Genomic DNA, 22,646 nt, shown 5'->3' on the forward strand with positions numbered 1-22,646 from the left:
TATGAAGAGACAGGTCCTATTGTTAGTTCTAATAATTCGATATAAGCTCTGCTGGAGTTAGTCAGCCCCTGTGCTTTTTCTTGCACGTTTGTTAGGTCTTCCTTAGACAACAGATCTAAGAGTTTTGCCTTTTTAACTGCACTTTGCAAAATGCTTGTATTGGTCTTGATTAACCTCTGTCTTGGACTATTAGAAGCATCTCTCTGACCCTGACAGATCCCCAGCCACCTCGCTTACAGCCATCCTTCTTCACAGATAATTTTTCTGGCTCATTGCTTCAGCCAAATGACTCTTCTGTTCGCAGCCCTCCACTGGCTGCTCTTCCCTATTGCTTCGAACACAAACTATTACAGAGATGTTGATCCCTGCCTCTGCTCCAATACTAATACCAGCTTGGCTGCTGCTGTGTCATACTTCTCAGTTTTGAATTGCATTCCGTGCCACTCTTAATGGACTGAAAGCATTTCCCTCTCAAATCTGAGAGGAGACCTGATGTTCCTCCTTCAAAGCCTCCCTTAAAGGTCACTTCTGCTGCAGCTCCTACAGAGACACAAACCCACAAAGGGATAATGGTTAAGGAACTAATGGCTCAGGACAGCCCTTATGAGCCTCAGCATAACCTTGCATTTCCCTCAGTTTCTGAGAGCCACCCATGTTTTCCCAGTGAATTCTCTGGCACCATTACTGCCACTTCAGCTTTCATTAAATGCCCATCCCAATGAGCTGAGACGCCTGGCCGGGACTGCAGCACAGATGGGGCCATGATTTTCCGTTTGGCAGCCACACCAAAATAAATAGATCATTTCGAACCATATCGACTTAATGTTTTCCTTTCATACTTCCATGGCTCCATTCAGGTCAGGTAGAGCTGATGTCAGCAGAAAAGGAAAAAAAAAAAAAAAAAAAAAAAGTATATGAGAAGCAGGAGCAAACCTTTAAAATATCAATAAAATTTCTCAGCTGATGGTTAGCAAATTGTCTTCTCCACACAGCTCAGGCAGAGCCAGCCCCAGCTGCTCAGGGCTATACCCCGATGAGTTTTGAAACCATCAAGGACAGCACAGCCTCTGCAGGGAGCCTATCCCTCAGCTCCACTGCCCTTGTTCATGGTCAGCTAGCAGATCCAGCTTGTGTGCTCCACACACACACATCCTCAGCCCGAGAGTCTGCACTGACTTCCAACAGAAGTCTAGGGGGCAGAACAGACAGAAAAGAAAGAAAATCCTGTTTGCCCATTACTGCTTTGGAATTGCTTGGGTAATGGTTGCATTAGAGCAACCTCTTAGTATTACCTGTGCTGCTCGGTTCCCTCATTTTATTTTAAAACCAGAAATGATTGCTTTTTTTTTCCCAAGTAAGATAATGAAAACCACATGCTACCATGAAGCATCAGTGCAAGCCCAGTACCATATTCTGCACTCTCACTTGCTAATTGTCATCTCTTCTTGCTGTACTTCTTCTTTGGGTCTACTTTAGTCAAAAGCTCTTCAAAGCTATTCTGGATGAAATCTCGGCTTCTCTAGGGCTGATGGAAAAGCCTCCCGCTGGCTGCTAGGAGGCACAAAGCCCACATCTTCTTTGTTTTGCCATGTAAATTGCCAAGGCTCCCCAAGGTGTGTAGTTTTTGATTGCTTTGTCATCTGCAGCAACTGTGCCTCGTAGTAAAAGAAATTTACAGGCACAGTAACCTGCTTGACCTGAAACAATGAGCAACAAAAAGTAATTTCATTGTGTAGTGTATGGGGTTTCACATTTTCCCTTTGGCCACAGCATCATTTCCCAATTCATGTAAGTAAATTGATTCCCATATATAAACTTACAAAGGGCTTTCTTTACTTGTCGGTGCTTTGTTTTCTGATTTTCTAAGAAATTCATGACCTTTTTAAATGATTCAAGAAGGAAGAGCAACCAGGAGATGACAACAGTTTCTGACTGCCACTATTGCTAGGACTGGCGCAGTTTCTGGAGACGTTGCATCAATGGCAGGCCTCCGGTAAATTAAGACTTAAACAGGTCAATTAGGTTGGCTGCTACAATTAGGCACTGAGATTCAGGAAAACACAGGACTAATTGAAAGGATAATACAAATACCATTCCCATGTTTAAGTTCAAGGTGGCTGCATTTAACTTTTTTCTCTTATAATCAAAATAGAGCATGGGAAATACCTTCTGCAATAGTTAAGGGCAGAGGGACCTGTTGAGATATAACAACATAGTTTTCTAAGATTTTACTGCTCTTTAAAAATAATTAAATAGGAGGCATGGAAGAAAACCACATTTCACAGAAGATCCACAGACTGTGTCCTCTCAAACCGATATTGTAAAGAAATTTCTGGTCTAGAGGTCACCCTCATAGGTGTCTGCATTTATAATGTACTTTTTCTTTGGGACAGAGAGTTTGTGTCAGCTTGGCATATGTAAGGCTGATGGGCCACATTAATGAAATAATATTTTTTGGTGTGTGATTAAATTATCTGGGAAAGACTAGTGCCCCAGCCTTGGGAAGAGGCAGCTGCACACTGGCTGCAGGAGGAGAGCCTGCTGCATGCTGAGCTCAAAAGCTGACGCGTGATCAGGTCTGTGACATGGAGGAGAATGTTTTACATCTCCCACTGAATCCTGAATGTAACTAAAAATATATAAATGTTTAAAAGTAATCCTTATCATTCTTTAAAGCTTCGTATCAATTTCGTTATAGGAACCGTACATTGTCTGCTCTCGTAACAGTTATTTAATTAAGTGGTTCTCCTCACTGCACTGTTCCAGTTGCTGTTGGTACTGAGCAGATCCTTCGAAAAGGAGCAATCATAAACTCCTAGATGGGTTTACTCAGCTGTGGCACTTCTAAGCTGATTTAAGCAGTCTGTCAAAATTGACTGAAATTAATTAATTCACTGGAGAGCTGTGCCTTCTCCGAACTTAAGTAAAAAGTGATGCGAACTAGCAGTGATCAGATACGCTTTTTTTTTTTTTTCCCCCCAGACAAAGCAATCAAGATTATTTGAATAATTCTGAAACTTGTGTGCTAATACAGAGGGGCAGATCACTGAAGGCAACGCAGGACAGCCTTATTCCTGTCACACAGGAGCAAATTTCCTCCCATCCTCAGTGGCAGCTCCCACGTTTCAGTGCTTGGCTGCCACGGGGCTCCCTTTGAGAGCCAAAGCTGTGCAGTCACCAACTTGGTCCAGGACCACCAGCAGCACAGTGATAGAGGAATGAAGGACAATCCTAGCTGGATTACGTCCACATCCAAATGTCTGAGATGCTGAAGCGGACAATTGCCTTCTGGTTCTTACCAAAGCTTTTTTGGGGGTTTTAAGTGCTTCACTGATAGCTTGGTATACAATTATAGGTGGATTAGAGAAAGCGTTAATAGGGTATTTCTGCTCTAATCTTCTCTCAATTGTTAATATTAATTAAAGGACTCTTTCCTCTTCATTGTGCAATAAACATGAACCACTCTTAAAAACGATCATTTTCGTTTACTAGCTACTTAGTGCTGCTTTTTTCAGGATTCCCTCTTCTCTCCCCTCCACCCTGCCATGAGAAGAGGAGCGGAAAGCAGGGCAGGAGCACGGCACGCACTACAAGGAGGTGAGAATGACCCCATCACCGACCTCATCCCTCATCGCATTCAGAGCTGGCCACAACACCTACCTCCTTGAGCTGGTTTCCCCTTAAGGCATTTGTCAAAACACAAAAAGGCAGCACAAAATCTACAAAGGAGTCCAGCCGTTTCAGCCAGAAACTGGGAAGAAGTGAGACACAGGATTATTGTTCCATCTAAATACCAGAAAATGTTTTAGTCCCCCTGATTAAGCACAGATTCCCACAAGGAGTGCTCCTCCAGTCTTGTCAGAGTGGATTTGGCTGTGAGACAACAGCAGTTGCCTGTTCTCCTCCTAACCTTGGGAGTCTCATCACTACTGCCAAGCTTCAGCTTTTTCTGTTGCTTTAAACATGCCCTTGAGATGAATTATGAGGGGGCTGCTTTGGTAGTTTGCTACCTCCTTCCACAAAGCAAACACGGTGTTTACATTTATTATGTGCTCAGCCACAATGAACAAGAAGGATTCGCCACTTTTCTCAGGGAAGAACCCACAACAGGAGCTAGCTTTCAGAAGACATTTCTTCTCAGCTATTCTGATTTACGGCACAGAAACTAGAAATAAATAAATAAAGGAAATAAGTAATAAAGAAAAACCTACCATTATTAAGAGCGTGCCTGTAGCAAGTTTTCATGACAGCCTGTCCAGGTCAGGTAGAAAATCACAGATTATTCCCACAAACTGGATTAGCCCTGGTTTAATTCACGAGCTGAAAGAACAACCCTACCTTTTGGAAGCTACCAGCACACAAGTGCTCGCTGTAAGGCAGGTAGCTGGGTTAATGCATGAACAAAGCACCTTCCGTGCAAACCACTGCGACGTGCCAAGTACACACAGGTGCACAGATTTCTCTGAGGTTACCTTGGGAAGTGTTTTGTATTGTGGAAGAAAGGAAAAACAGTGGAGAAACAGCAAGAAAAGGCAGACGGGAAGCATTGCCCAGAGCTGCCCAGAGACAAAGCAAAGAAAACACTGTGGGTTCTGAACGCTGACTTGAGAAGGAGCAGGGCATGCTGCCTTGTACTGCTCAAACCCTGATGCATTCAGGAAAATGGGAGTGCAAATGAGTATAAGAAACAAGCGGGGTCTCATCAGAGAGCCACTCGACTCTACCACTGCTTTCTCTTCGTAATGGAACCAAGCGGTAGGACGGCAAACACTGGCTTGGTGCCCTGAACAGAAGGGATGGTGGCGTGATTAGGGGGAGCCCTACCTTTAACCCATGGAGTGCATTTGCTGTGATTGCCTGGGTAGGGGGAGAGAAATTAATGTTAATACAGATTAGAAAATAGCTGGGGTCACCTTATACATTTAAAAAAAAAAAAAAAAAAGACAGGAAAAAGGGAAAAAATAAGATAAAAGCACATGAGAGTAGCAAAAATTAAAAGGGGACAGCAGGGGTAGCAAAGTGTGCTTTACAATAATGTAATTTATATTTATATAGTTTTATAACTACACAGACGTGCTGCTGGGGGTCAGGGGCAGCCCCCGGGACTCCAGCTTAGGCCCAAGGCCTCTAGGCCTGGCCCTGGGTGCTGCTGAAAGGAGCCTGGGTCCATTTCTACCAATACATATACATATATATAAATTATGTGAAGCAAGGAAAAAGGTCTGTGGCAAACAGTTTGGATTTTGCTTCCCAGACTGGGGGAGAGGGGAGGAGGGAGGAAGCATAAGTGCTTCATAGCACAGCTGAACAAAACCACTTCTTTTCTCTCCAGTTCCAATTTATCCATCCAAACTTCTGGTTTTCAGAGAAAAAAAAAATCCAAAAAGTTGCCTTGCTTTAGATTTAAAACACAAAGTTGTTTGCTGTGTATCAAACTGTGTTGACTTCCCCACGTTGGATCACACCCAGCACAAGGCAGCAATAGATCAAAATCTGAACTTTCTCAGCATCGCCTTACAGAGGGGGGGATGCTATTACACAAGTTATGTCAGAGCTGTGATTTGCTTTTATCTATTGCTGTATTTCAAGCTCCTTCTCCTGATAACAGTATCTCAAGGATTCGGACTATTAAAGTTATCTAAAAGTCATAATAGTTTTCTCTGCAGGGAACGCATGATACGCTGCCTTTCTTCTCTCTCCTACCTTTTCCCTCTTTGTTGATACCTCTCCATCCATCTCTGCAGTTTTATGCCAGCTCCACCTCCAATAACCTCATTCTGTACATCTTAATTTTTAAAGGCACCTATCCTTGTCCACTAGATTGCCTCTGTCTGCAGGATGACCTCATTTCACTGTAGGACTGCCATAAAATCATCTACTATTGCCTGTTTACTGTCCAAACACCTGCTGTGCGTTCCCATCTCAGGGAATCTGCATTTTGCTTTCCTTCTTTTTTTCCATTCCTCCCCTGCTTTGTACGCTGATACTTCTTTCCTAATTATTTTATTTACACGTGTACCTTTTCCACTCAGTGCTCCCATCTTTTCAGTAGCTTGGTCACAGATTCTTCACTCTGAATTTCACTTTAAATGTAGGCACAAAGATTTTGAATTTTTGCCCATTTCTGGATGTAAATGAAGTGGCAGGATGTGTTACCCAATTTGTGTACACAGAGGCCTTTTTAATATCACTGATACGAAAGAGCCAACTGCTGTGATTTCAGTTAAATGCAAAATTGAATGAGGACATTTTGCCAGTTTTGAAGGACATTGTGAGAAATCAAAGTATCCAGAGCTACCTGTGCTTATGTTTTGCTGTGTGAGGGTCAGATGAGAAGTCTTGAGGTCCACTACTGAACACCTACACCACAGCTTTGCTTTTGGTTGACATCTTCTGGCACTCCCACAGCACAGCATGACATTGTGCTCTACTGGCCACAATGCAAAGGCTCCTGTGAAGGTCTTTTATCAAGATAACTAAATTTCTCACCAATACACAGTGAATTAATCTTGCAGCGGGTCCCAAACCTTCTGTTTCCAGGTGTGCAACCTGACAGCTCAGCAGCGACCAGGAAGACACGCTTGTGCTGTAAGGTTGTGCTGCGGATCCCCACGTAAAAGCCGCTGAGTAACTATGTGCCTGGAATGTAATTTCAGTGCTCAGGCAGGCTGTGTGTTTTCAGCCTTGATTTATCTTCAGGCCACTCCAAATTAATTAGGCCGGGGAGCCCTTTCCTCACCTTTCCATCAGCTGCAGGACAGAGATGCCCAGCGTTATGACCGCTCGCAGTGCTCCTGTGTGGTGAGGGGCAGGACCTGCTCCCCTGCCTGCAGCAGCTGCCCTCCTCACTCCGTCAGGACCTCGGGGTCGAGTTCTGCATCCCTCCTGTGAAATCCTTTAATTGAAGCCCTTGCATTAATGTGGCTGGTCTCTAGATCACAATCACCAGCCAGCCCCCAGCTATGTCCCATCTCTCCCTTGCAACCCAAAGACAGCGAGGGACATCACAGTTTCTTCTGTCCTTCTGGCACCTCTTGAGTGGCAGCTGAGCAGTTCAACATTTCTGAAGCAGTTTCCCAGACAAAACTCCTCTCTTGACTCTCCAGGCCCACTTCAAAGTTTCCCCTTGCTTTTCTGTAGAAGGAGGCTGTCTGGGTCAGCATTGATGTTTTCTCCAGGTGGAAGAAAGCCTACAGCAGAAGATCTTCTGGATTTCTCAGCTTTAAATTCCTTGGAATTGTTCTTAGGATTAAAAGATGGAGAGGAACCAAAATGAGGAGGGAGAAGATCAAGGGATTACCTTGCACCCAAACAAAATGTCTTGATGGTGTGGCCAGCACAGAGCCTCTGAAGAAAGCTCCTTTCTCTCCCTACCTCACTCAGCAGTTCCCATACTGGCCCCATCCATAGGAGAGCAACCAGTAAAGCCTCAGAAGCTATAGAGCAATCTTCCACGTGGAGCACAAATGCCTTAATATCCAGCACAACTAAAGATGAAGAAAACACACCTCCAAGCAAAAGAGCAAAACGATGAATCCCGCTATAGGCAGTGCTCCTGCATTTTGACAAGGTGCTATCACAACTCTCTGCTGCCTCTAATTACACCTCTCCATTAATCACAACAACTGACAGCTGGGCTCTGAAGACCTTTATTTTTAAAGAAATTATTTATCATGGGTTAAACACTGGCGGATGGAAGGAAAGAAAATTTAAAAGGAAAAAAAAAAAAAGACGCAGCTAAAGTTCAAATGAGATCAGCCCTCACATGTCTGGTAACATGTCTGCACTCTGGGTTATTCTCGAATGTCAAAATAAAGACTGTGAGCCTGAGCTTAATAATTTCCCTGGAGCGCCATTGTCCTGCAGAGATGGTTTGTCTTTCAGTTCTCAGCTGCTGCCAAGGGAGAGGTGAGGGAAGTGAACCACTTTATTTATTGAGTTGGTTGTTGTAACAATTTAAACTGAGCTCAGCGTCACTGGCTGCTGCTTTCAGGTCAGTTCGTGGAATTAGGAAGTTTTCCTCTCGATCTGCATACCAGAGCCTGTCTGCTTTTATAGCACAGTTTTGTCCTGGCTTCAAATGCATCTTCTGACCTAAGAAAGGATTACTCCATCTTTGATATCACAATTAAAATGGCTCAGGAGGGGGAAAGTAATGATTGATCCTTCCACCATTGTGCTGATCTGCTGAAAGTGCTGACTTATGCCCATGAGCAAAAACATTGAATCACAGGGATCAATAAACACAGAGCTGTAGTGGTGCAACTGCTGCAGGCTGCACTGTTAGACTTGTGCTGGCAATTACAGAAACTGGGTTGGCTTTACAACTGCTTCGACAAATGCCCCATAACCTTGATTTTTCCTATGCAAAAATGTAACTGCCCTTTGAATTACCCAAATGGTATACTCATATGCTTCTTTCTGCCTTCCTTGAGAGAAAAAAAAATGCTAAAAAATTGTTTGCTAAATGCTTATAGGTTTGTGTAATGCTCATTTGGATTTTAAGCTAGCAGGTATTAAGGTAGCTGTTCTTAAATCTAGCAGGCTGCATGTGCTGTGTAGAGAGTGTTTATAAGTGAATAAATGATTCAACTTTTTCCTTTCTGATGCTGCGGGCAGGCAATTAAATGTGATTTAACTTCATAGTTCAGTAGTTTCAAAGCTTTCAATGTAGATGATAGCAACTACAAAAGGTCTGATGAATTATAAAAGAAACCAGGGGATAGAGTATTATAGATCACTATAGATTTTATGCCTCCAATTGCACTTGAAAGAAATGCTTACAAGAGAGGATATTGTGGTCATCTTAGCTGTGACCTAGTAGCAAGGTTTTTTTTAACCTAAAGTGTAAAGTCAAGTAGAGGAGGCTTTGTGTTACATTTTGGGTATGCCACACTTGGGAGAGTGAACACATCCTCAGGTTTCTTTATTCTACATTTTTCCAACTGCAAAATCAGACAACAAAACAATGCTGCTAATAATTGTAAGATGTGTTGATTGTAAGGCAAGGCAGAGAGTATCTTCTTCATGCTGAGAACAGATTATCAAGTCATTATTTACATCATTTTGTGCGAGTCAATGCCAAATATTTGGGATTTGTATTCCATTGGCAACTATCAATGCCAAATATTTGGTTAAAACACCCCAGCATCCCAAACATTTGGTAAAACCCAACTCCACTGACTGCAACTCAGGGTATAATTAGTTAACATTTAAAAAACTCATTTTTAATTTTTATTCTGACATGGAAAAACAAACAAACAAACAAGCCTATTACTGCTTCATTTTTGATTGAAACTGGTTTCTTAATTTACTGCATATTTGCAAACCATCCTAGCCTTTACAAAGTTGATTTTTTTTTTTTTCCATTTGCTGTTCACCCCATAAACTTTATCAACTCTTCCTCTCTTTAGGAATTTTGTCTGATGGGTTTAGAATATAAAGAGAACTTGAATCAGAGTCCATCAAATCAGAAAGGAAAACCCATTCATCTGATAACCCTCTCCTCCTCTCCTATCTTATCATCTTCCTCATAACTTTCATTTATTTACCCAAAATAAGCCATTTGGGAAAAATTTTAAACCTACAGTCTTCATAACATAAGCAAGGCAAGAGGCTTTTTATTTACAAAGAACCATTCATTCTCCCTGAACATCACTTCAAAAGTGGCTGCTAAAGTTACGTGACATTTTTCACAAACAGATCTTATTTCTTACTTGTATTTTTCTTGTAGCAATGGCTACCTGAAATTTCTAATTTCTGCATGTGCAAATCTCACTTACACACAGAGAACTCCAGTGTTTCAAAAACGTTGCCATGGAAGATTTCACCCCCCAAATTTAAGGCTTCTGTTGGATATTTTCACCTATGTAGAGCTTGTGGAGATGGTTCCCATTGATTGTTCCCATGACAGGAGATTATGTGGTATTAATAGAGTATTAGTGATATGGCTACATTAAATTCTATTTAAAACCTCTTTCAAATTGCTATTGACTGTGTTGAAATGGGACTATGTAGATATTCTTGTGACAGAAAATATGTATGAATATTGTATTTTCATCAGTGGGAGAATTATCAAACTGATACAGAAACCCCAGGAAATCATTATCATATTTTTCTAAGTGGATTTGCCTTTCTATACAAAGAAGGTAAAAATAGAATAGTTGCTGTATTAACACAAAAAAATGGCTTCTAAGTAATTATCAGCTATCACCACGTGTTGGAATACCATTTAGTTCCATAGTTGTTTCAATCAATACACTATTTATTTTCAAACAACCATGCACTAAGGATCATTTGGACATATATCCCATAAATACACATTACCTCATTATCGACTCTTTCTATCCACTGCTGCATTATTAACATTTCACCAAAACAAGCAATCAAGAAGCAAACAGTAGGAGTTTATAGCAGTAAGCAATTGTAATGACTTATAAAGAAATTCCTCTCAAAAATTATTTTTTGCGGGGATGACCAGTAATTTTCAGGATTTCACCATCAGGAGTTATTTTTTTTCTGTGACATTCTTTACAGATAGGTAAATTTAACCACTAAGCCAGTGAAGTGGAAAGAAATACAACATTTGTACTAAGTGGTATCAGGGAGTGTACACAACAGTTAAATTGTATTGTTTATCGAAAGATCTCAATCACTTGCACATACGTGAGAATACTGAATTTCAGTTCCCCAAAAAAAGTATTGTTTTAATCCTTTAAGTCCAATTTCTACAGTTGCTCAGTAGCCTAGAAAAGAAACCAACCAGCTAACCAGATCCGAAAAGCAAAATTGTTTCCTCTCTTTGCTTTTGGTAGTGCAGCGCTACGGGCTGTGCTCTGTCAAATATGCAGTGCCATCTTTATGCAACTCATGCAAGGAAATTATCCTCCTACAGTATTGTGGGATGACTGATGGCTTTCTCATAAAAGATGATCTACTCAGGGGCAATATCGAAGGCTGCAGTGGCAAATTGCCAAGAGCTTGAGGGCTGCACCTAATTTGCATGTAAATTTACATCAGTTTTAAAGCCATAAAGAAGTGCAGTGGTACTTGAGCATTTTTTGATAGGTTTAAAAGCATACTGTGTGATCACCGGCAATGAACACCCGAACGTGACCGGCTTTCTTGCCCTTTGTGCTGAGTTCATGGCTGTGCCTCGCACCCCCTGATCTCGCAGGACTCCCTGGGAGCAGACTGAGTGAGGGAAACCCTACTCCCTCCATCGCACTCCCCTCTTTGTCTCTGCTCTATTTAGCATTATTTCACTTTCCTATCATTAAAGCCAGGGGCCAGTATCATCTCCTGTAGACCTGTTGACATCTATGCCTGGAGAGGTGGAGGGCAGCTGCCGTGCACCCTTACCCTTGTGTTTTGGGCTCTCCTCTTCCTCTCCCTCCAGGCATGCTATGCTCTCACCAAGCTGACACACTCGTAATAAAATTATGTGGGTGGAGAGACCATACAAGACTGCTGAATTTGCAAACTACACTCCCACGCGTATAATTTATAGTAGCTAAGAGTATCATGAACATAAACACACAGCCCTTCATCACATGCATGGGCTCACTGTGGCTCTGTGAGAATTAAGCCCGTTTCGCATAAAACCAGTATGAATTGCAACAAGAGAGACCTAGATATAGTGGAGGGAGTCCAAAGGAGGGCCACCTCTTAACAACTTGGAGTCCAACAGGATGCTACCAAGATAGTTTATGGCCTGGAGCAGCTCTTCTCTGAGGAGAGGCCGACAGAGCTGGCACTGCTCAGCCTGGAGAAGAGGAGGCTGAGGAGGGATCTTATTAATGTCCATAACTACCAAAGGGAGGGTGTTAAGAGAACAGACCCAGGCTCCTTTCAGCAGCACCCAGGGCCAGGCCCAGAGGTCTCAGCCCCAAGCTGGAGCCCTGGGGGCTGCCGCTGGCCCCTAGCAGCACGTCTGTGCTGGGTGGGTGCTGCAGCCCTGGCACAGGCTGCCCAGAGAGGGGCTGGGGGCTCCTGCTGGAGAGCTTCAAACCCACTGGGACCTTTTGGAGGGGAATCAGCTGTAGGTGTCTCTGCTGAAGCACCAGGTGACCTCCAGACGTCCCTGCCAGCCTCAGGCAGTCTGTGGTTCTGTGAGCGAGCTGGGCGAGCAGGTGGAGGGAGGTGCTGCATGGAAAAATTACTGAGGGAGGAAAAGGAAGATTGAGAGGGCAGAGGCAGGCTGGTGTGCCAGCTGCTCTGCAGGGGGAATAGATAGGAAGGACAAGTCCAAAGCTTTGGATTTTGGATTTGTATGGGGGAAAAGGGACAACGCAGAAGCTTCCTGTCAGCCCCTGGTTGCCCGAGGCCGGAGCAGACATTTGCCCACAGGAGCTGTGGTCAAGGTGATCTGGGTCACTCCTGTATTTGCTGTATTTCCATGTCTCACATCCATTCTCCTTCTGTCAATAACCCCTTGCTTAAATACGTATGCTGAAGCCTTCTTTCTCATTAAGCCTGAGGATTCAACCCTCTGCTTCAAGCTCTGCCCTCCTACACTACTTTATACCTTAAAGAAATATTGCTAACCTGACCCAATTAATCCATGGATTAGCTAATACAATTAATTCTAACACAGAGAAGAAGGTGGGAGATAGTGGGAATGATCACTGGTGCTGCTGCCTGCTCTGGAGCTGAGCGGGACCCAAAAAATGGCCAAGTTACTTCACCTCCCCAGGGGCATAAACTGTGAGAGCTGATGGATGAGACATCTTAGAAATGCACGCGATACAGCTATACAACATCATCCTGTATCAAGAGTGGTTTTTGTTAAATTTAAATGACACAAATGAGGAAGGGTGTTGCTCTGTTGGCTAACTCAGCAATGAGATAATGGTAACATCCCTGTGTACTTAATTGAAAAGAGCACAAGGAACAAGTTAAAAATGGATATATTTACAAATCTTAACTCATTCTGTTTACATTAAGAAAACTTCAGAGTTTCTTGAGATGAATTGTGAAATACCTTGAAGTGAGAAGATAAATCCCAATGCTGTCATTCTTTTTCTCCAAGGAGTTATTAAATGAAAGATTCAAAATAAAAAGTCAAGCTGTTGTGCTACTAGGATTTTACTTCTCCATCAGATGTAAACTTTGTGACTTCTGAATTTCAAAACAATGTTCTAAACTTGTCAGCCATTAGCAATGATACCTAACCGAGACTCTCGGATAACACCTTCACAGAATATGTAGCGATTAAGTTAATTTAAATGATTCATCTTCACTACAGCCTGTTAGACTTCTACATAACAGTCATTTGCATAGCATTAAAAACCTCTGTGCATCTGCACAGGGCAGTTTTATAAAGATATTCCCTGCCTCGGTGATGTCTGTTCTGATTTGTTTCCTTGGGACTTTCTGTTGAATGCTACTTTTTGCCAGGTGCTTATCCTGATAAAATAAATAGCAGATCTTACAGAAGAGTATCCACTTCTGCAATGCAACAAATGAGTCACTCATCAACTGCATTACAATCCTGGCTGTGAAGAGCTCTTCCAGCTGAGGCTTCGGGGTGAATTTTACTTATGTGGCATTACTGCGGTTGGTGTATGGCCAAGGTATTAACATTAGCACTCCACTTTCACACATGCATGCACACATACACACACGGAAGAACCACAGAAACTCTAATGAGCCCGGTTCCAACGACCGTGTCAGCCTGCATTAACCCAGGATTTAAGCTCCAATCTTGCGTCCGTTGAAGTAAATTGCTAAACTTGCTCCAACTTTAAAAGGTGCAAGATCAGATCCTTCCATCTGAAATAAATCGAAGAGAAAAGCTCTGCCAAGTGAATCATTGGCAAGCCTGTACTTTCTGGAGGATCATATTCCCTGCCGCACGGAGCCGTCGGGCCAAGGCGCCCGCAGCAGGAGGCGATACCGCAGGGTTGTGTAACCTGCAAGCTACCCCCAGCCCCAGCAATTAATGACTAATTGAAATTACTTCTCCTGAACTGACCTAGAGCCATATGGATTAAAACAGATTTCTGAATGCTAATTATGCTACATCATCTTCCCAATTATTTTTAAAATTGGATTATGTACCGGGAGATGGGGTGTTTGAAGCAGCCGCTAATGAGCAAATCATGCATAAAAACTTGTTTGTTATGTTGGTGATTGAACAAAATAAGGTTGCAGGCCTGATGTTATGTCCAAATAAACAAGAGAAACCAAAGAGATTCTGAGAGGAGCATCAAGCGAAAGCTATAATTTAGGTAGCTTCAATAGCCATGTTAAAGCCAGGAGAATGTTTTTGAGTATTTTAACAGATCTCTCTCTTGCTGAAATGGCTCCAGCAGGCCAGCCACCAGCTCCACCCATCAGGCAGGGAGCTGAAGGACACAGAAAAAGGTAAGCTTGAAATTAAGGCGAAGGATGGAGACAGGACTAGAACAGGGAAGCAGGAGGAATGCCCACGTGCTGCCAAGCATAGATGTGTGGCTACTAAACTGTGTGAGGGAGAGGAGCAGTGGCAATTCATGAAGCATAGTTTCAGCAAGAAACACAGGTGCAGAAAAGTCATGCTGCATCACCAACTCCATCCTGCGCAGCTCCAGGCTGCCCAGGACAACCAGGACACATCGCTGTAGCACACACTAAATGTGTTGCTGTGGATGAATGGCTCAAAGTTGTTTTTTTCTCCCCTTTCTCTCATTTTCCGGAAATGGTTAATGTTACTGCTGGGTTATTGGGGGTTTCAGGGTATTTTCCTAATAAAAGACTAGGTTACCTGAGTGACCAAGGGGCTTATAATCTGTTTAAAAAAGTTGCTGAGCATTTTAAGAATATAATTTACTCTGATTGAGTATCAGAGGGACTCCAGTATTGCATTTTTCTAAATGCTTACCCCAGCTCTCTGATCTAATCTAGAATAACACAGAAATTTAATTGCTACAAACAGTCTGTGTATCTAAGGAGCTAAAAGTCTTTAGATTCTCTGCACAAAGATTATAAAATCTAGTTATAGTCACTTTGAACATTTCTGAACAGTTTTGCTGTGATTCGACTGCAGAACAGGACATATTTCAAGCTGATTTCCAGTTCCTATACAGGTCAATAGATCTAGCTGCCTCTCTGCCTGCCTACCAACACAGCTACCTACCTATCTTCAAGTGGCCAGCATATGGCACGGAAAAAAATTATAGCTAACTTGTCCTGCAGGTTCTTGTAACACAATTTCAAAGCTAATTTCAGCGTTGTATATTTTTCTTTTTTTCTTGTTGGATTAAAGCATTTTCTGGTCAGAAAAAAAAAAAAAAAAAAAAAGGCCAACCAAATGAAAAAAACGATAAGCCATATGTGCAACACATAAAGAATGAGGTTTCTGGAGTACTTGCTACAAAACTCTGGACTTGACAACTAGAAAATTATACAAATAGAAAATAATACTCATTTCTCAACAGTGTAAGTCATGACATGCTTAACTTTAAACCAAACTTTTGTATCATTCCTATCAGTGAAAGTTTCAGTTCTTTGTATCATCTTTGATATAAGCTTTTATAAGCTTTTATTCCTTTTAAAGCACATGAACAATAAACAAAAACAAACAAAAAAACTTTCAAGAATATGGATATTTTTACTTTTTGGATTGATGAAGCCTGTAAGTTTTACTCAGTTCTCCTTGTCATTTTCATTATTGTCCACAACTGAAAAATATATATATATATATATATATCTTCTAATTACTGAGATAATCCTTTCCTGATGTAACAATTCTGTTAGAACTTTGAAACTTTACTTCAATTTTTACTCTGGTACCCAAAAAAAAAAAAAATGTATTGCTAGAGGAGACTAAAATTATAATGCACTTTATGTAGAAATAATCAATGTCTTTCAGTCAATCTCCCATTTACATTTTTAAACTCTTTTCTCTGGTGAGCCTTAAGACAAGACTTCCATAGCAACAGAAACAAGAAGTAGCTCTACCTTGCAATGAAAGCTAAAAAAATCACAATTGGAGAAAAGAATAACAGTGGTAGATTTATTTCTAAGTTGTTTGAATGAGGCACAATTAACCCCAATGAAAAAAAAAACACAATGCTTTTCTTCAGTCTGGCCATAAATCAAACCTTAAATAGAATATTCTGCTAATTGCTCTGTACAAAGCAGGCTCACTATTTTCAGTGGAGTGCAATGGTAAAGAACAATTCTTCTGCTTTGATGTTTTTTTTTTTTATTTATTTTTTTAAGTGAGATACGAAATTCATTTTCCTTCTTTCCACCCACTGAAACAGCAGGAGTAAAGTCAAAGAGCTTTTTGCCATTAACTTCAGCTACCAAGCCTTGATCCACGAGCTGCATTTGATTGATCTCCTTTCCTGCTGTGCTCTGAGTTGTCTCCCAGAGAGCCAGGCGAGCATGGACGAATGCACCCAGGCAGCAGCATCACCTCACCAATCTCATCCATGATGTACCGAGGGAAATTCTTCACATCGCACTGATGCCAGAAAAGACTGAAGTGACCCACAAAGAAAACTTGTGGGCACACCCACAGCCCTTTGCTGTTAGTATCATGGAATGATAGAATCATTTAGGCTGGAAAAGACTCTTAAGATCACCAAATCCAACCGTCTCCTAACCCTACCAAGTCCCCCACTAAACCTGGTCCCTAAGCACCACATCCACATGTCTCTTAGACACCCCCAGGGATGGCAACTCCGCCACCTCCCTGGGCAGCCCCATCCAATGTGGGTTGCCTTTGACAGTGAGTTTTGGAAAAGAGCACAGCAGTACCAAGAATTAAACATTTTTTTTCTAGTAAAAAAGCAAATTTTAGTTTTAAAAAATAATTCTATGTTGATATTGCCCCCATTTTGCACTGATAACTGATAGTTTCAAACTAGGTTACTAGCAGTTCTCCAAGAGTCTTAAACACAACTGAACCAGGAGGAAGAAATGTGCCTGAACTATGCCAGCCCCTTACCCAAGTTGACATTCATATGTTTGACTGAGAAGCAAGTCATTGCTTTCTGCTTGAGAATATGAGCGTTGCTTTCATTTTGGGGTCTGGGTGGTTTTTTTTTCTTTGCTGCCTTCTGAGTTACAAGTCCAATCTTGTTGAAGTACCCTTTGAATTGCTTGTACAGGCACTTTTTCCTGCTCCTCATTCACACGAACTGTGAGTGACTGTAAGCAAAATGCTAACCCTGAAGAAAGCACGAGTCTTTTCCTCTTTGTACCTGCCTAAATGCATTGACATGGAGTTAAGTTTGAGTTTTATTGAAGGGATAATGCCTGGAGGTTTGAGCATCAGATTGTCCCTCCAGCCTCCTCAATGCTCCAAGTGCCAATGCTCTCTGGGAGAGAAGCAACAGGGGTTGCTGGCAGAGCCCCCACCACCTGTACCTTTTCTCACAGAATTTAGTTCCACCTGTTCTGGTGCTTTTCATGGAGCTCATTCCTGAGGGATGCTTTGAGAAATGTGAGCTGAGGAGAGTGGGATAGCATTAGTTGCAGTGAAATCAGTTTGCATCCACTTAGAGAGGGCCATTTCCACTTCTGTTTCTTTTTCTCTTTCCTTCACTCCTGTACCCCCTCTTTGTTTCTTGTTTACTGTCTTTGAATTGCATGCTAAATAATTATATATGAAAACACTATAAATGCATTTTTTCATACACTTTGTAGCTAACATAACATTTGTTGCCCTTCTGATATGATCTAAAGAATTCCACTGTTTGACACATTCATGGCTCCCGAAGCTCTTAAAAAGGAAAACACACAGAAAAACCATTGCTACCTGCAGTTCCTTCCCTGCAAGCAACCTCTCTGCCCCTAATCTGCTCGCTTTCATGCCTATTGAATCAGAAGCTGGCAAGACCAGACCAAGCAGAGCTGCAGGCGTGGGAGCACTTACCCTGCAAAATCACAAGCTTGCTGGTCAGCAGCTGAGTAGAGGCTTTTGTTGTACGTTGAAAAATTCTCATTTTTTTCATGTGTATTTGTCCATGCTCCTTGGAGGCTCAGGTGGGGCATGGCAAGGGAGAAGTCAGGCAGGGAGCAGGGCAGGTTTATTTCAGAGGATAACAAGGATTGTTACAACCTTTCCGTCCCATCAGGGAGGTCACGTTCTGTCATTAGGACTTCTGGAAAAGCTCTTAGGTCTTTGAGCCAACAGCCCATCTGTTTGAGATGGCTAGCTTAGTGCAAAGAGTACAAGACCTGGGTATAACTGTGTTAGCCACCACCTGCCTTCCTGCATTGCTAACTCCTCCAGCTCTGCACACAGACCACCTTAGGTAGTAATTGGCCATCAAATTACCCATTACTAACTGGAATTATTCTTTTTTATTTTTTTTTAACCAAAGGAAAAACGTCCCCCTGAGTGAGGCCAACAACCTGGCGCTCAGAAGATGCAGAAGCAGAGGTAGGAGAGAGATTTTTTTTCAATAAATCCAACGGCTCTGTGCAGCAGAACTTGGTCCTTTTTATTCCTGTTGCACTCCCTGAACTGAAACTTTCCATTAACCTAACAGCAAAGTGTGAACACACGTTAGACAGCTTGGCTCACACAGACAGCACTGATCTCATTAAAGGCATGAAGTTTGATTTGCAAACAGTTTACGCTGACATACCGAATGGATAGTATTGGCCTTACAAATCTCTCTTGTGTCACTGTATTTCAGTGATGCTGGCGTGCTGCTACAATTATTTTTTTAAGTGGTTTGTAAAAAAAAAAAATAAAAATATTGTCATCCTCATTTTATTTTTTTTTTTCATGATAATTTAATGGTGTGTTATGGTGATTTTAATCTAATTGTTCAGGGATCTTCCAATAATCCCAAAAGTCAGCAATGGTACCCCAGGTGACCAAAATTGTTATTGTGTTTTGCTTGTAACTGCTTTATCGTTTAGAAATGTGTTTACAAATCCAGATTTACCTTACACGTTGTCATTGCCATTACATTATGCTCTCTAATGTGTAAGCAGAGTGTACTTCAAAGAGCATATATCATTATTAATAGCTATAAGAGAATGGAAATAAAAAGTCTACAGCATAGTCTTGCACCTAGGATGCAATTCACCGTGCTCTATGGGAAAGGCATTCTCTCCTGTTACTTATCTGTCTGAGATGAGATGACTCTTGCAGGGACACAAAAACAACCCCCTATTTTTCAACTTACTGGATATGTAATCTTCAAATAATGAGTATCAGGATAAAAACAAGTAAAAGAAGCGTCCTGGAGCATTTTCACACTCTCTCGCTAAGGACAGCAGTTTTGCTTGATTAAGGGTTACAGGATCCAGCTCCAAATAAGCAGTTAGCTGTGGAATTGAATGCATGAGACGTTCCTTCTTCTCTCCCCTGAGCAAGCTCTGCCACAAAATGAAGCTGGGATATTGATGACTTCAAAGGAACTGTAAAAAATAAATAACAAGCCATGATCAGCCAACATACTTAAATACTCTGTGAGAGAGAAGAACTGTTAGAGGGGAAAGAATTATTTTGAGTCTGTATTATTTTTCTCCAAGGTGTAATGAAGCTGGTAGGGTTGTGTACACACAGTACCCAATGCAGCAGCACAGGAGAGGTGAAATACTATTTATTCACATTTTTGTTAATACAGTTATTAGCCCAGCAGGAGACGTGGCGTTTAACTTACAATCCAGTTCTCTGTGGGTGGCTCCCCGCAAGATGATCGGGGTGAACTTCTGAGCGAACCAGCCCCAGGAGACTCAGGACCTCCGCGGTCATCCCAAGCTACAGCAGCGCCGTGGGGGCCCTGCTGGGAACAGGGCCCCTGCTGCAGGGCGATAGGCAAACGCTTGTATAAATTACATTTTTTGAGGCTGAATTCTCCAGTGCACTGTGTGCACACGCTCATTGCTATTCAGTGAATACACCAAATGAGGAAGCTGTCTGTTATCTGGTTGGGACTCGAGCAGAAGTCCTTGATCAAAGGACAAATACCTTTATATTTAGTGATTCCCTAATCATTCTCTTGAAAAGGTTTAACACCAGCAGGTGTCTTCAGCGATGGGGTATTTGTTTAGCTGTCTATGTTGCTCTCTTCACGTTAATGATATGCTATTTTTCTTTCTACTTAATAAAGACTATCTTCAAAGCGACCCTTTTATAAACAAATTAGGGTTATCAGGCTCAGAATTTAAAACAGAGTGCTGTTTGATCAATACAATTGATTGAAGAGATCTAAAACCACCTCTGTGATACTTCCTGCCTCAGAAACATTTGAGCGCCTTGCTTAAGCAGAGGTTGAAGTGTGCAACAGCCTCCTACACCACCATCCAGGCACTTTTAAAATAGGGGCAAATGACATTAAAAAAAAAACTTCGAATGGAGGCATTTCCTTTAAATAAAATTGTGTAAAGGAGAGGTGGTGAAACTGTCATGCTTTTAGAAAAAATAGGGATCATGGAGAAGATGATGCCAATGACAGGATGCCCTCTCATGTATTTTTAGCCTTTTTTTTTTTTTTTTTGTAGTTTATCAGATAGGCAAAAGAAAACACAGAACCATCCACCTACCCATTCAGCTGTTCACCCATCTGTCCACCCGTCCATCTGCCTATTCACCCATCCGTCTACTCAGCTACCCATCCATCCATCCATCCATCCATCCATCCATCCATCCATCCATCCATCCATCCATCCATCCATCCACCCATCCCTCCTTCCCTGAATTCCAAGTTGTCAGTAATTGAACTAGAAATAGCTTAAATCTGTTCCCTTGTAATGATCACAGGAAATCCAAATCTTGCATGTTAACTTGTGAAGATCTGCAGGCATTCAGATGCAATGGGTCTGATGCACTACTTATTTATATTTCTTGTACAGAAAGCAGTCTTGGAGTTGTGAATCTCATTTGGAATGCTCTGAGATAAGACTTCATACTTTTGTGAAGTATACTTCCACTAAGAATACTTTAATGCTCATTACAAATAATGTAAAGGCTGCAGTAAAATAATGAATTTAGAGTAATTCCCTGTATGTCTTGCAGGACAGCTTTTCACCCTGTGTATCTGAATGTTTTATCTGTGTGTGTGAACTTCCGAACCGAGAAATCTGCATTTCTACATGCTTTCCTTGTGGGCGTTTCATAGTTTAGAAAACATTGCTCTGCACAAACATCTAATATAAAACAAATTAATTACTCTGCAGACCTAAACAGATAAAGTTGCTCTAAAGAAGTAGGAGGAAAAAATAGTGGAAAGTACCTGTAGAGTTACCAGATATAAGGAAATTGCATTTTTGTCTCACTAATTCAGTACTTGTGTAAAATTTTGGACAGTGACTAACAATTTCCTGATAGCTGTCTACCAGGTCAACAGTAAATTCTTTTATTCTGTAAAAAAAAAAATAAAAATAAAAATAAATTAGTCACACCTGCTCCTAAGTAGACTTAGAAAAACTTCTCATGTCTGTACATCAATAGTCCTTTGCTTTTCATTTATTTTAGTAGAATATGAACATTTTGCAAAGGCAAAATTAGTTTGTGGATATTCTTTGTGCTTTTCCAACATCTCTGCATAATCAAGTGTTCAGTTTGCACTGGGATTCATTTCTATCCTATGACAATAATCATTTCAATATGACATTGATAATATACCTTTTTGGATGGTTAATTTAGTTCAAATTTTTCTGTGCCAACACACCATGCTGATAATTGATCTCCATCTTTGTTCTGCAGCATTAATTAAGTTTTAGAAAAGCTTACAGATCAATTTATTTTAGCTAATGCAAATCTGCACCTATAACAGCCCAAGTCAGATATTTATCACTCTGGTGTGATTCCCTTGTCATGCTTCATCAATTCATGTTTACATCTGGTTTAAGTTTTTCTAATCTACAATAAATCAGCTTGAAAAAAACATTTGATTTCTCATTTAGATTCTCAATTGCCTTTTATTACAAAGATAATATCCCTTGTCTCATTTTAAATGGTGGAATTGTTAGGTTAATAATAATGAATAAACATGTTGTCACTTCAGAGTTGTTGCAGCTAACTTCTTTTTGCCCCTTAAAATGTAAAAACAAATTGGGGTTCTTTTTTTATGAACAAGATAATATAAAATTATTTCAATATGCATAGCACCTAGATGTAATTTCTCGTTTCTGTAGTCACTTACAAGTGTATGCCGTACTGTTGTTCCTTTTTTAATGTATTATTTTATTTTAAGCTATGAGTATTTTATGAGCTGCTGCTGCTGCACTGAGATGAATTGGTTTGCACATGCTGGGTTTCCCAATGGCTGTATCCAGACACGCTAGTTATTCACCTCAATTTGACAGAGCGTATGCATTTCACATGGGGAAGAGCCTTTACAGCAATAAACTGACAGCCGCCTGACATCTCACAGGGGGAAATCTCCCCTCCTGTAAGCACTGCGTGCCTGCACCATGTGCCTGGGCTTTACTGGCCCAGAGCCTTCTGCCAAATCTCCGTCCCAGGCCCTATTTCAGCCAGTATGGACACAGCCACGATTCATTTCTTTGGTTAAACACCTTCAGAAGTGTTTAGGAGATGATGTGCCCAGCAAAAAATCTCTTTTCTGTGTTGCCCCGAGTCTTACCCAACTTCTCACATTGTGCAAGTGCTCATTTAAATGCTTTGCAATATTTCTATGATAACAGGTAATATGGTTAAGAAAATACTTCCCATTCTCATACTTCTT

The 22,646-nt window shown here is 41.4% G+C and overlaps 1 long non-coding RNA gene across 1 annotated transcript; it reads right to left on the reverse strand.

Annotated features, from left to right (window-relative positions):
- Window positions 1–5,428: 5,428 nt before the first annotated feature.
- Window positions 5,429–7,599, reverse strand: LOC311440046. The gene is made up of 2 exons (XR_014695177.1): window positions 7,375–7,599; window positions 5,429–7,242 (listed from the first exon to the last, which is right to left on the reverse strand). It is a non-coding gene; the product is annotated as an uncharacterized lncRNA (long non-coding RNA).
- Between the last annotated feature and the right edge of the window lie 15,047 nt (window positions 7,600–22,646).

The sequence above is a fragment of the Aythya ferina genome, assembly GCF_964211825.1.
Source record: "Aythya ferina genome assembly, chromosome: 7".
Taxonomy (NCBI): Eukaryota; Metazoa; Chordata; class Aves; order Anseriformes; family Anatidae; genus Aythya; species Aythya ferina.